This window comes from Onychomys torridus, chromosome 5 (genome assembly GCF_903995425.1).
Source record: "Onychomys torridus chromosome 5, mOncTor1.1, whole genome shotgun sequence".
NCBI classification, from domain to species: Eukaryota; Metazoa; Chordata; class Mammalia; order Rodentia; family Cricetidae; genus Onychomys; species Onychomys torridus.
In genome coordinates, this window is record NC_050447.1 from 70,848,976 (window position 1) to 70,863,409 (window position 14,434).

Sequence of the window (14,434 nt, forward strand, 5' to 3'; positions counted from 1 at the left end):
GCAATAGACCTGCTGTACGCTGGGTCAGACCTCTTCCTGTTCCTAAAGATGCGGTGGGGACAGTGTAGCCAAAGACTTGGCCCCCACAGCCTTGTGGCAGATGTAACACGAGACTCCACCAACCAATTAGACCCTCCCACCTGTGACCTCATTCTGTGTATAAACTTCTGCCCATGTTACCGGGATTGCAGATCTGCTCATACGATCTCCACTCAACTTCAAGGACTACTACCTGTGTGCATTTCTCCTTTCTGGAGATCACTCCGAGGAAACTAAATAGACTTGTCTTCACAAGAGTTCAGTCCCTGGCCTCCATCCTTAATCCTTCTTGCATGCGCTTCCCCATACCTGCTCTCTACCTGCCCACAGGCTTTATTTTGGAGGTGTCAGGGGAGAAACCACCTCTCCGTTATTCAAGGAAAAGATCCCTGTTCGCTTCCCCAACTTCTCCAGAACACTGCTATGGCCTTGCTGGATTTCCCTGTCACTCCCTCCCTTAGTATGTGACACTGTACCTTCATCGTGTTTGATTCCTCAGTGACTAGAACACGCTACCTCCATTGCTTGCTACTAGGCACTAAACAAATCTGTTCTAGAACATTCTGCTTTGTTTTATATCCCTTCCTCATCCTTGAACCCCCCTCACCAGCACTTCAGTTCTCTCCCTGACCTTTCAGCTTTGGCATAGCTGCTTCCTGTTACTGTCTGGACTTCCCCAAGTGTTCTAAGTGGGTAGACAGGGTGGAATAGTGTCGGGGTTTAAGGGGAAGTTAGACTGATCCTCTCTGGGGCCGCTTGGCGTCTGACAGAATCCAAGCGTGGGTTTTGGAACCAGAACGGCCTCCCGGAGCCAGAGGAAGGGACTCTGGGAAGGAATTTTGAAACTCCTACATCTAGCACCCCCAAGAGGCACGTGACTCTCCTGGTTGTGCATATTCCACTTCTCACAGTCCCGGTCCCTGGAGGCTGGGGTAGTTCGCCATTTGTCCTTTGCATTCTTTCCTGTGTGTGTGTATGTGTGCATGTGTGGGAAGGCTTGGGGCTGATGTCCTGTCTCCCTCCATCCTTCCACACCTGGTTTTATGAGACAGGTTCACTCCCTTAACCCGGAGCTCATCTATTAGGCTAGTTGGCTGGCCAGTAAGGCCCAGGCTACCTCTCCAGCACCGGACTTATAATCTCATCCACCAGTACCTAGATTTTCTTACAGTTTTTGCACAGGCGTTTTGGACTTGGGTCTTCATACTTGCGTGGAAAGCGTTTACTCACCAGGCTTGTGTCATTAGCTTCTGTGGATCACGCTTTTCCTGTAGTCTGTATGGTGACAGGGAACACTCAACTCCGGGGCTGTGAAGGACCTGGAACCCGTTTCCTAGTGCTTGAGATGCCACCAATGCTCTTGCTGCTACTTCTCATGGCGGCTACTAAGCACTAACTTTGTGCCGGACACTGTGGTGAGGATCTCCCATTATTAGAAAACCCACCTACCTCTTTGACTCTCCCCTAAGAGGGGAGATGGTCTTCTCAGTCATACTTTAAAGAAGTTTTTCCCAAGTCACACATTTAAGGGAGGCTAATCCTGCTACACTGGCCCCATCACCCCATTAAAAAAAATCTTCTGAACCAATTTAAGACATCCAAAGTGCTAAAAGCATATTTATTTTCTGTTCTTTAGTAGTGGGAGGTTGCAAAGTAAGCATGAGAAACTATTATTTTAAGTTGCTGCATTAATATTCAGTACCTCGACCGTTTATTTATTCATGAAACCAATATTCATCAACAATCTACCACAAGCCAGGGCACTTATCAAGCAAAAGTTCTTGTCTCTCTCCAAAAGAGGCAGTTATTTATAAAATGCAATGTCAAGTTATTGCCCATCATTCCCGAGCCCTTTAAATATCAGTGGCTGTTGCTCATGTGTCACGTGTAAAAGTGACTAAATATTGTGATGAGGACAGGCAGGGAGGTGGGAGCAGCTGCGGTAGACTTAGACACCTTTCAATCTGGCAAGAAGTGCACACCGGTGATCTAGATAAGGATCCCTGTTTCAAAAATATTTAGCTATGGAGTAACAATTTACCCAGTTCCATGCCAGAGTTTTGGAACTGGGATGCTCTCCGCTTGAAGCCTCATATTTCAAAAGATACTCTACCTTCCAGAAGGGCAATATTGATAATCTGAGGTGGACCTGGTCTTAGGAGAAATAGGTAATGACTGTTAAACATGTGGAAACTGGCAAAATCTGACTTAAGTAGGCGCTGCTTTGAAAGAGAATCTCGGCTGGAATCCAGCTAAAGGGCTTTCCACTGAGAGAGGAAGGCTTCTTAACCCACAGAGGAGGGCATGTCCCTGTGAGGGGCCTGTCGCCAATGGCCTGTCCTCTGAGTCAATCTTTGTTTCCCTTTGAATATGGAACACACACACACACACACACACACACACACACACACACACACACACACACAGAGAGAGAGAGAGGGGGGGGGGCAGACAGACAGGCAGACAGACAGAGACAGGGTAATAACTTCAAAGTAAACTTCTCCATACTAGAAACAGTTGTAAATGTCATGAGGGCCATTGGGTATGTCACGCTCAGAAGGCCAGGCTTCCATCTCTGCCACACTAAAACACTGACCCTTTGTTCTTAGCATCCTGGCCATCTTTGAGGTTAATTTCTTTATGTCTCTCGGAGTCTCTAGAGATCACAGCTCACTGAACAATTAAGGTTCATTATGTGGGGCCTGCAATGCCTGGCTTTATAAACAGTTTTGCATTCATTAAGGTAAGAGGATTGCAACCTGACAACCATTCAGGTTTTATCCTTGTCCTTACTTCTTATTTACAAACATCCTCATTAACACTTTGGCTTTAGGGCAATCAAGGGTTGATGATAGCTTTCCAGATGAGCTCTAGACACCTTGAATAACACTGAATGAGCTACTTAACTAATATGCTCCAAATCACCTTCCTGGGAACCCTGGCCCTCATCCTAAACTACACGCAAGTGCTTAGGCTTATAATTCCAACTGCGGTGAGTCACAGGGGGAGCCATCACTGACCGCCTGCTAGAGGACTCAGTGAAGGCAGGAGTAAAATCAAGTACTTGAATTTATTTGTGTCTGAATAAGGATAAACATCCTGTAAGTTGTCACCTTATGAAAATTATAGAGTAGTTGAGGTTCTCTTGAAGGGTATTCATATGTTCCCTTTAAAGAATACTACAATAAATAATCCAATCCAGTATGGCAGGTATCAATTTCCCGTTTTACAAGGGAAAGAAAGCAGTAGTTACTGAACCTTAACTATTTTTCTAGGGCTTACACTGGGTTCCTTTAAGTGGCATCTGGTTTTCTGTTCACCAATACCACATCCCTCCCTGTTTAACCAATAATGACCAGAGATGGGAGAATTAAGGCTGGTGGTAAGTAGCATCATTTGGTCCCAGCTATCCATGCATTTTTTTGTTACCTATGATGTTTGCCATGTGACTCTGCCACACTTTTTTGGCTTCACTGTGTGTGGCTCTGTGGCTTGCTTCAGCTAGCAGGATAGCTGATATGCTGAAAGCTTTGGAATGTCCACGGGGAAGAAACAGCCAGGCTAGCCTGCTGATCCCAAGAGGAACACAAAGGGAGAGTCAACCCATAGACTAAAGAAGCCAACAACTCACAAATGAGCAAGGCTAGCCATAGCTGCTGATCCCAGCCTCCATGATAAATCACTGGGCATTGTGTTTGCTATGCAGCTCATAGGTTAAATGGCTAGCTCAAGACCACAAAGTTCCTAAAGTATATACCTAGGGGTATACCTCAATGGGTCAGATGTTCACTGTGTAAGCATGAGGACCTGAGTTCAGATCCCTAGATCTGACATAAAAAGCTGTGCATGGTGCTATGTACCTGTAATTTTGGTGCTGATCAGGCAAAGTCAGAAAGATCCCCAGGCTTGCTGGCCAGACAATCTAGCTGAATCAGTCCAGACTCAGTGAGAGAGTTTGCATCAAAAAACTAAGATGAAGAATTTTCACACATATGTAAACAAGTGCACATTCAGAGTGGATCCAGAATAGTAACCCCAAAGGTAGGTCTTCAACTCCAGATCTCCAGTTTTCCCTATTCTCCCAGACCTGGGGAAGCTCACAGTATGGAACGATGGGCAATGTGTTTATGAAAGTGTTTTCTGAGTCTCCATGCCCAAGTCTGCGCTCCTAGACACATCCCAACACCTTATACAGGACTCAGTGTTTTGTTCACGATGTTCTACAGTTGTGGCCAGCTGGGAAAACAGTGAGACAGTGCAGGGTCTTGGTTGATCAGCCATCTTGCCTTTATGATTGTTTGGATTCTCTGCCCCATTTTCTAAAGAACGGTGATTGCTTGAAGTTATCAGTACTTGGTACAGAAGTTAATTGGAATCTAGCCCTAGGAGACTTCTCCCTTCCGTGCTTACCATCTCTCTGAGAAAAAGTGCCACGCGGTGGAGAAAATAGAAATGTGTTTTTGTCATTATCATAAAAACTAGAGCTGGAAATAGGTCTTCATCTACTCCTGTGCTTGTTGAAAATACATAAAAGACAGAGTGATTTTTCTGAAGCTTTTGAAAGGAGATATTTACACTTTTTTTTTTGCCTTTAAAATTTTCCATATAAGTGCCTTTGTTAGGACAGAGAAACCCAGAAGCTGTTGCCTCCCAGACTGTTGCTCCAGGGATTTCCCAGAAGACACGTGGGAAGTGATGATGGAAGAGGAAGCTTAGAGATGGCATCTGGTAGACCAGGAGCTGGCATGCCTCCTTAGCCTTCTCCAGCCAGCTCCAGGGAAGGTGGGAGAGGAAGCACTGCCGGAGTCCGTTGGTGTCTGTTGGGGCAGATGCTGCAAAATTCCCAAACAAGAATTTGTGCTGAAGGACATTAGGTAAGAAAACATTTTCATTTTGGTTAAATGAAAATGTGCACATACATACACATTGTGTGTGTGTGTGTGTGAGAGAGAGAGAGGGGGGGGGTGGATGGAGGTTATGCTTTGGATGTAAAGTGCCCCTCACAGGGTTATGCACATGAACTGGTTGTCTAGCTAGCAGAAGGCAGTTGCTGGGAACAGGATTGAGAGTTCATGTTCCCACCTGAAGTCTACATTTCCTGGTCAGCTAAGATGTGAAGAGCTCTGTTATATACTCCTACTGCCTGGACTGCCATGCTCTTCTCATGCTAATGTGTCCTGACATCCTCTTCAATCATGGACCAGAATAAGTCCTTCTTCCCTTAAACTGTCAAGTATTCTGCGACAATAAAAGCTAATTAATAGAGGGATAGAAATGAGCTATTCCAACAGTACTTGTATACATTGTTAAATGATTACTGTAGAATATTTTGTTTTCTTGGTAAGTCTGTCAAAATGTTTAGGAATGGTCAGGCCCTACATAAATCATTTTCAAGTTTCACTTTCTTACCTGTGTTTCTATTCCTGCTAAGAGGCAATCCCAACACCACAGCCAAATTGCCCCCATCTTTATCTAAACACTCCCAGGATGATAAAAATATAAAGGGGGAGTGGGGGGGTAGCAATCTTAAGATGGTGAGAATCCACACACTTGGGGTTTCTGAGACTTCTCAGAATCCTTAAGCTGTATAAACAGAACAAGAGCTTTGTTCTCCAATGAGCCTATACTAGCCTTGGGAATGTGTAAAACAATCCATTAACCACTAGGCTCACCTAAGTTTGGTTCTGACATATTGTAAGCTGACCTCAAGCCACATGTATGAGTGGAGAGCCTACTATTTACATGTCAGGCTCAGCCACAGGCTCTGTTCTGAGGCCATCAAAATGAAGGATAGTGATTGCAATTTTTGAAGAACTCCAAGGATTAGGACTGCCAGGGGCTAAGACAAATGGTTCAAATTATGTTGGACAGAAACTAACAGAGTTCAACAATGAGAGTGGAAACAAAGGTTGGAATAGGATTAATTTCCCCTGAAATTAATGCTTCACACAGAGCTCTAGTCATCTGTGGTAGGGGGTCGCCGAAGATTGACTCCAGGTCCTCGTGAACCCTCAGCACACACTCTTCCACTGAGCTACAGCCACACTGTACTCCCATCCGTGAGGCTGGCTTTGCTCTGTTAAGCTGTAGGGCTGTCTTGATGGAGGGATGGAGTCATGGTACTGAGAGGGGATTTAAGAACAACTTCTACGAAAAAAGTAGAGGCAGAAAATGTCCGTAATTCTTTTTATTTTATTATTGTTTTATTTTAGGTACTTTATTTTATTTTTTATATGGGCGTTTGGTTATGGGTTTTGGTCTGCATGTATATATGTCCACCATGTGCATACCTTGTGCCTGAGAAGGTCAGAAGAGGACATCAGATCCCCTGGAACTGGAATTACAGAAGGTTGTGAGCTGCCATGTGGGTTCTGGGAATTGAAGCTGGATCCTCTGCAAATGCTCTTAACCACCAAGGCAACTCTGCAGGCCTGGCAGAAAATACCTTATTTCAGAACAATAGGAAGCAGTAGATTTAGGAGTACTGATTTATGAGTGACCTCCAGGTCATAGAGTTTCACACTCTATTTTTCTTCATTTAAAACTTAATTCATACCTTGCACTGAATACCTGAAAACATTTTTATGCCGTATATGAAGGAAATAGTAGGGTTCCCTTGTCATCATTAGAAGTCTCCTGAAAATTGTGCATTAATTTATGAAAACTGCAGGAAATTCTTTTATATTAAAAGCTCCTTCTTTTATGTTATTTAATTTTAGAAGTTAAAATAAAATAAAAATCCTGTATCATATTTTGCAAGGTCTTTAATTAAACTACTGGGATTACCTAATGGAATTTGGTGTAAATTATGGCTTTCCATACAATAAACATCTCTCTGTGCACTATTTATAACATTTGATTCATTTTTCAAACTAATTCTGAATCTTTTAAAGCAGGATTTATTTATTTAATGTAAGTGTACTAGCCTACATAAGTTTTATGTATAGCACATACACACTGGTGCCCAGGTAGGTCAGAGAATGCACTGGACCTCGGGACTAGAGTTACAGGAGGCTGTGAGCAGCCATGTAGATGCTGGGGACAGAACCCAGATCCACTACAGGAGCAGCAAGGGCTCAATCATCTCCCTAGTGCCATACTACTAAATCTTACATTTTTTGCTCAGTATCAACTGAAGGCACAAAAGAAAATTAATTGTGCAATTTTATTTTTTATTGAGTTGAGAAAATGACATTAATTGTGGGTATTAATGGGAATTGGGGTTGAATTGCTTTTCTCTTTGTTGTGACCAACTATCTGACTGGGAAGGCTTATTTGGGCTGCAGCTTGAGGTTACAGCCTGCCATAGTGAGGGAGGTTGGCATCTTGAGCAGCTCCTGACAGTAGAGACAGAAGTATAAGGCTGCTTGCTCACATCTATGTAGCTCAGAAAGCTGAGGAAGAAGATATGCATGCTTAGTGGGCTCTCTCCTTCCCCACTTTTTGATTTAGTCCTGGATTCCAGCTCATAGATGATTCCACCCCACTCAGGGCTACACACCTTAGTTACAGCCCCTAGAAACATCTTCAAAGACAAATGGGGAGATGTGATTCTAACTCTATTAGAGCTGTCCATGAAGACCAACTATCATGGTCTCTTTTATCCAAGAACTTGGAATGAATTCTGTTTATGTGAAAAATACCCTTCCCTTGATATTTAAATGTGTCCCTTAAAAGTGAAAGTACAATCCTGTTATTTTCTATGAACAGAAGAAAAGGCCCCAGCGTCTGAAGCCACTGAGCTGACTAGATTTTCATCAGCCACAGGAAAGAAATGTTTATGCCTTCTTCCTAATAAGAAAGGATTTTCCTCTCTCAGAACCTCAGCCTTAACTTAAGGAATCAAACTTAAGATGAGAATTGTATTGATTTTAAACATGTTGGCAATTAATCATAAAACCAAGAGAAATTACTAGTGTGATGGTAGCCATGGGGCAAAGTCCCTCTATTTTAAAACTGTGTATGGTTTCCAAGCATGATTTACCTGAACATAGTTTAAAGAGATACTGGGCCTTTAAAAAGTAGATTACCAAAACTCTTATGCCTGAACCTACTTATTAAAATCTCTGGCTCATTGAGTGGCCATGATTATGCCAAAATTTTCTTAGTCAACTTTCTATTCTATTAAATTTTAAACTTGGAAAATTACCACTCAAAGGTGAAAAGGATAATATTTTAAATTGAAGACAATTCACTTGCTTAATCAAGTCTGAATTATTTTGTGCAAGGCACTGTGCCTGTCTTGTGAGGGTACCCTATACACTGGCAGCAATCAATGCATGCCTAAGCTTGGCAGGACAGCTTTCCCTTAGCTTCACAGTGAAGGAGTTCAGACACTTCCCTTTCAAGGATCCCAGGTGCACTGCACAGGAACTAAATGTCAGAAGTGAAAGAGAAGAGGTTGTTTGGAAACAAAAGCGCATTTTGTCCTTTTCTGTTGATAAAGGAAATGCTGGATTTCCGTAACAGCATCTTAGACAGGGGCTGCCAGGATGCAACTGTATAGGTACAGGCCAACAGTGGAGCATAAACAAACATGACCACTCAGAGTTCAGAGCATTTCCCTTTCATGTCAGAATGTGTTTAGACAGAGAGCTTGGAAGAAAAGGAAACAATGCCCAGGAGAAAGGAATGCTTTGGATCTGGTTCCCAGAGGCCTTGACTTAGCTATTTCTTCGTTAAATCCCAAGGTTATTCCACATGTTGATCACCCTGTGTTCCAGCCCTCGTCTGGACAGGTTTCCTAGGCACTTAGCTGAGAATTAGCATCGCCGCCTACTTTCCTGTGGTACACATGACACCGTGTAGTGCAATGCCATTGTGGCACTCTAATTTGCATGCTTATTTCAAGAATTCAGGAAGACTCCTTTGCCTAAGACTTTAGTTCCTGAGAGACCCCAGAAAAAGGACTTAGCAATGGATGCCTCTCATTCTTCCCTTTGTTTCCCCATTGTTCTTCAGAGACAGATGAGACACTAAACCTTAACATTTAGAGACGGGGTTAAGGGAATAAAGGTCCCTGCTCCCAGGCTTGGGGGATGGCTCAGTGGATAAAGCATTTGCTGCACATACATGAGTACTAGAGTTTGGACCCCCAGAACCCAGATAAAAGCCAAGAAGGCATAGTGGCCCACCTATAATTCTAGTGCTCAGAAGGTTGAGAGAAAGGATCTCAGAAGCACAAGCCCCTAACTAGACTGGCCTTTAGTAGTGAGCTCTGGGTTCAATTAAGAGATCCTGCCTCAATGCATAAGTAAATGAAGATGTTACTTATGCAGAGTAACTGAGGAAGACTCCCTATGTTAACTTTGGGTTTCCACATGCCCAAGGACCCACACATTCACATGTACCCACACATATGTGAGTTTACATATACATGTGCACACATATACACACTGCACACACATACACATGTGAAAATAATAATAAAGCACTCTTCTGAGTTGAGGGCTAGCACAGGCCTATAAAGACAACACTCAGGAGGCAGAGATAGAACAATTGCCATGAGTTTGAAGCCAGCTCAGGTTATACTTTGAGATCTATCTCAGGAAACAGAAACAAAAGAATTAAGTAGATCAGAATACTGCAACAAAGACAGGCCCCAAGCACCCTGGCAAATTCTGTCGCACTATGCATGTTTTCTAAAGCTCATTAACTTCTGCATATTTCTTGAAATCCATGGAAGAACAGAAGTAGATCATTAAAAATGCAAAGATGTTTCCTGATGGAAAAATAGGTACAGTATTTGGAAGAGGGATTAGACTGCGTGAGTAAGAGAGCTGGGGACAAAAGTTAGTACTACAGGTGACAGCCATGGCTTGGGATTTAGTGTCTATCAGGGAAGCTCTCTACAAGAGGGTGCCAAGGTGAACAGAGAGGAAATCAGTTGGCATCCATGGCAGAACAGCTCTCATATCAGGAGCCCCATTGAGGAAGCACATCAATGCCAGTTCTAGAGAGTCATTTTAGCAAGAGTAGAGAAGGCTAGTACTTACCTAGCCAGTAGGGATGTAGAATCCAGACTATTTGAAGGTGTGGGCAGGATCCAGCAGGGAAAACAGTGGCCAGGTTCTACAGAGAGCAAGATAGAGTGCTGATGACAGTGAGGCAGAGGCAGATTCAGTACCTCTCCACAGAAGGCAGCTTGGCCAGAGTGTAGGCATCAGGCAAGAGTGCAACAAGACCAGAGCCATTTGAGTCAAAATCAACAAAAGGAATAAATGTGCGGTCAGCTGCCCAGGCCTGAGGTGAGTGGAACACTGAAGATTGGTAGAGCAGGCTAGAACCAGTGTAGTAAAGGAGACACCATGGTGTCAGGATCCTATTACCTTTATAGTCCGTCTCACTCCTGTGACCTACACGAAGGGCCTGAGCAGTCTTCTCTTAACCATATTTGTAGTCTCAGGATAAAAGAAAGCATTGTTCAAGAATTCATTGCTTCATCTGTGTCCCAAGAGTATTTGGGTTTGGGTTGGAGATTCAGCAATGAGACTGCAGTGTCTGATGACTGGCCCTGGACACAAGCTAACACTTCAGGAATACATCTATTCACAACAAGATGTAGCCTACACTCATAAAAGCAGTGACCCTGTTCCTTAAAGACACCATTAAACCTATCTACATGATATAAAAACCACAGGATATAGGAGTTGAATTATGTGTTACCTAATCCACTCATTCATTTTATATCTAAGTTAAGTACCAGAGAGTTTGATTCTTTCCCAAGACCACAAAAGGTTAAGTAAGATGTTGTGTCTCTTTCAACATCCTGTCTTCTCTACATGAAACAAAAGAATGAAGTTATAGTGGAATTATTTACAGAACTAGCTCCAAAACTATTGTGCTGTCCTATAGCTAATGGAATTTTGTCCTCACCCTCACCTATATATAAGAACACAGCCCGAGGCCATGGTTGCAAGTGATAGAAAGCTCATGACATCATTTGCAGAGAAAGGACTCAACAAATACTGAAGGATGGATTTGGAAGTTAGTAGGTGTGGACATTTTGAGTTCACTCTCTTTCATGATCCATTAGGGGAGAAGAAACAGCATGTGTTGGGGGAGGTAGACCCTGTTGTCATGATTCAAATGTGGAATGTTACCCAGAGGTTCATGTATTTGAAGTGGCTCCTCAGCTGTTTTGGAAGATTGTAGAACTATCAAGAGGTGGAGCCTTGATAGATAAAGTGAGTCATTGGACTTGAAGTTTGAGGGCCCAGGCCACTTCCTGCCCATTCTATGTTTTCTGACTGCAGATACAGTGAGACCAGATATCTCATTTCCTGTCACCATGACTTTCCCACCATGATGGACTATATCCTTTCAAACTGCGAGCCTAAATAAACCTTCCTTCCTTCCTGTCAGGTCATAGCGATGAGAAAAGTAACAGAGCTATAGCTGCTAGATTTATTTCCCAGTTTCCCCAGGGAAGAACATGACGAGGATACATCCCAGCAGCCCCCATCTGGCAGTTCTCAGATTGTGAATACTCTTCAGCAAAATCTTTGCCTTATAGTCTTTTCAAACAATACAAGCAAAACTCAAACCCAATTTTTATTTTCTCTAATGCAATTTATGTTCTCAATCTTCCTATAGTGTTGTGACCCTTTAATATAGTTCCTCATACTGTGGTGACTCTCAACCATGAAATTATTTTCATTGCTACTTTATAACTATAATTTTGCTACTGTTATGAAACATAATGTAAATATCTGATATGCAGGTATCTGATATGTGGCCCCCATAAAAAGGTTGTTCAACCCCCAAAGGGGTCACACCCCACAGGTTGAGAACCACTGCTCTAATGCACTCCATCCTTACATCATTCAAGTGCTTCTCCATGGCAATCCTTCTTCTAGCTTACCCTGCCCTTATCCTTGATCTATGCCTTTTCTATTCTTGGATTATTTCAGTAATCACATTGCTTTCCCCAGTCTTGGGTATCTCTCTCTTAAATCCCATGGCTGGGAATAAAGAATTCCCTACCGCCCCCAAAAATGGTTTGTGGCTTCTTCTTACAACTGAAGTCCTTACTTGGGCTTTGAGAGCCATCTGGCATCTTCTTTCTGATTTCCACGGTCCTGACAAATGCATTATACAACCAGACTCTATGCTACCAATCATTGCTTTCCATGTGCATTATCTTATCAAGAATCCACCCTTCAATCCATGAGAAAAATCAGGCAAAGGGCCCAATGTCCATTACTTCATAAGCACTCAGTAAACATTAGGTCTCTTCCAAGAGCATATCATCTCTCTTCCAGCAGCGTTCTCTGAGTAACCAGCTCCCATTCGCTCATCTATCCTGCACAGCTGGCATTTAGTTCAGGTTACTTTGTGTCCTTATTATCTCTTTAACCTTCAACTGCATTTCAGCCTCTAAGCACAAGGTCTTCCAGCTCTGTGTTTTCTGTTTCTCTATCCAGTGGCCTAGAGATAAGAGCTTAATAGCTTCCACCAATGCTGCTGCTATAGCATTGCTAGAATGTTCTTAGCTCCGAGGCTATCTGTATCACTGTCTCACCTTTGAAACCCCACAGCAAAGTACAGAATGCAAGCATGTGGGGTGAATAAAGAAGAGGAAGAGGAGAAATATGTGTGGGCCATCTTTGCTTTTCTCTAGGAATCCTCTCATACTAAAGAAAAAGGTAAGGAGAGACAGTAACAAGTGTCCAGGCAGTGATATGTGTTAGCTTCATCATTTGAGTCTAGTACCTATGAACTTCTGACTACATTAAAAAACAAACCCAGTCATGGTGGGTTTACAGATCTTAACTCTCTCAGCCTGATAATGGTAAAAGCTTCAAATTGAAGCCTTCTTTGTAACTTTAATGAACACCCAAAGGACATATTCACGCATGCAAGCTTCTGGATGTTCCACCTGACTTCAGGTTGAGATACAAAGCATCTTGGTACATCCACACACAAATCTAAGATGGTTGTTTCTTTCAGACACTCCCCAAAAGCATTTGACAGAACTTGCCTTAATGCTTTATAGACCTTCCCCTTTGAGAAAAGAGAAAAAAAAAAAGGCCTTGGTGATTGTTTCTACTCCATAGATGGAAAACCAAGAAATGGGCAATTTAGTGGCTTGTCCCATTCACCATGATATAACAGTATATCCTCAGTTAGTAGATGAGTCTCTTACTCATCTTGACGTGCAAATGGTAGGCTGTTTATGGTTAACCTACTGTATTTTTTTTTTTTTTTTTTTTTTTTTTTGTTTTTCGAGACAGGGTTTCTCTGTAACTTTGGAGGCTGTCCTGGAACTCACTTTGCAGACCAGGCTGGCCTTGAACTCACAGAGATCCACCTGCCTCTGCCTCCCGAGTGCTGGGATTACAGGCGTGCGCCACCACTGCCTGGCTAACCTACTGTATTTGTGGTACAAGTAAGACATTATAAGTAGAAGCTTGAAGGGATCTTACTTAAATGGATGTAATTCATAAACCACACCACCATTCATCTAGAGCAGGAGCTAATGAAGACCAAGGTTAGTACCCAGGTAAATGCCAACTCACACCAACCAGTTATAGCCTTGTTTCTGAAACTTGCTTTACAGTGTGGGGGGGGGGGCTGTGGGGTGGCTGTGGGTTTGTGTGGGTGAGTGCATGCGTGTGCACACACAAATGCCCAAGCACACATGCTGAGGTCAGAGAATAGCTTGCAGGATCTGGTTCTCACCTTCCACTATGTGTGTCTTGGAGACTGAACTTACTTCTTCAGGTTTGGAGGTCAGTGTCTTTACCTGCTAAGCCACCTCACTGGCTCTGACAGCTATAATCCATAGGGGCCGAGGAAAGTCTTCCACAGCAGCCCTTGGTGTCTGTGTCACCAAATAGGAAATATAATTGGCTGCTCCTTTCTGCTCTTTAAGTGTTCCATCAGGTGTCATGTGACTTCAAAAACGAACAAAAAGTAGTATTGGCAGTTGCCAGGGAGACTCAAGAACCATCTGAATTGCTATAGCATCATAGAAGCAAGATTCCAATCATCAGTCTTTATAGGCTGTTGAAATCTAGCTCATATTTTTAGAATGTGTGACATTTAACACATTGATGAATATTCCCAGCTCCAGTACACACACCTCGCTTTCTTTCACATTTAGATGGGATTTTTCAGCTCAACTGGCTGACTCTCCCCTCCCATCCCCCTCTGGTAAATGCTGGGTCTCCTTATGAGTAAGGATAATTTTTCTATGCTTTCTTCATTTCCTTCATGCTGCTTTATTCTTGCTTCCTGTTTCCTCCTGATTCCATAATTAAAATCACTTTCGCACTAGGCTGTCTGTCCACTTCTACCAGACTTTCCTTTGGCAGCCGCAGATACAACTGCATCCAGCTCTTCATCTCCATTGCTCTTAACGTGATCACACTTTAAGCTTATTAGTTGGGTG

General features: G+C 43.0%; 1 protein-coding gene across 4 annotated transcripts in view; it reads right to left on the reverse strand.

Moving 5' to 3' along the window:
* Window positions 1-14,434, reverse strand: part of Frmd4a (FERM domain containing 4A) — a 579,710-nt gene that overhangs the window by 431,563 nt on the left and 133,713 nt on the right. Inside the window, exon 1 of one of the 4 annotated variants that reach the window (XM_036187610.1) lies at window positions 10,035-10,052. The exons of the other annotated variants lie outside the window; for them this stretch is intronic. The gene's annotated coding sequence lies outside the window, so the exon portion shown is untranslated. Of the gene's footprint in view, window positions 1-10,034; window positions 10,053-14,434 lie in introns of those variants that run through there. 4 annotated transcript variants of the gene reach the window in all.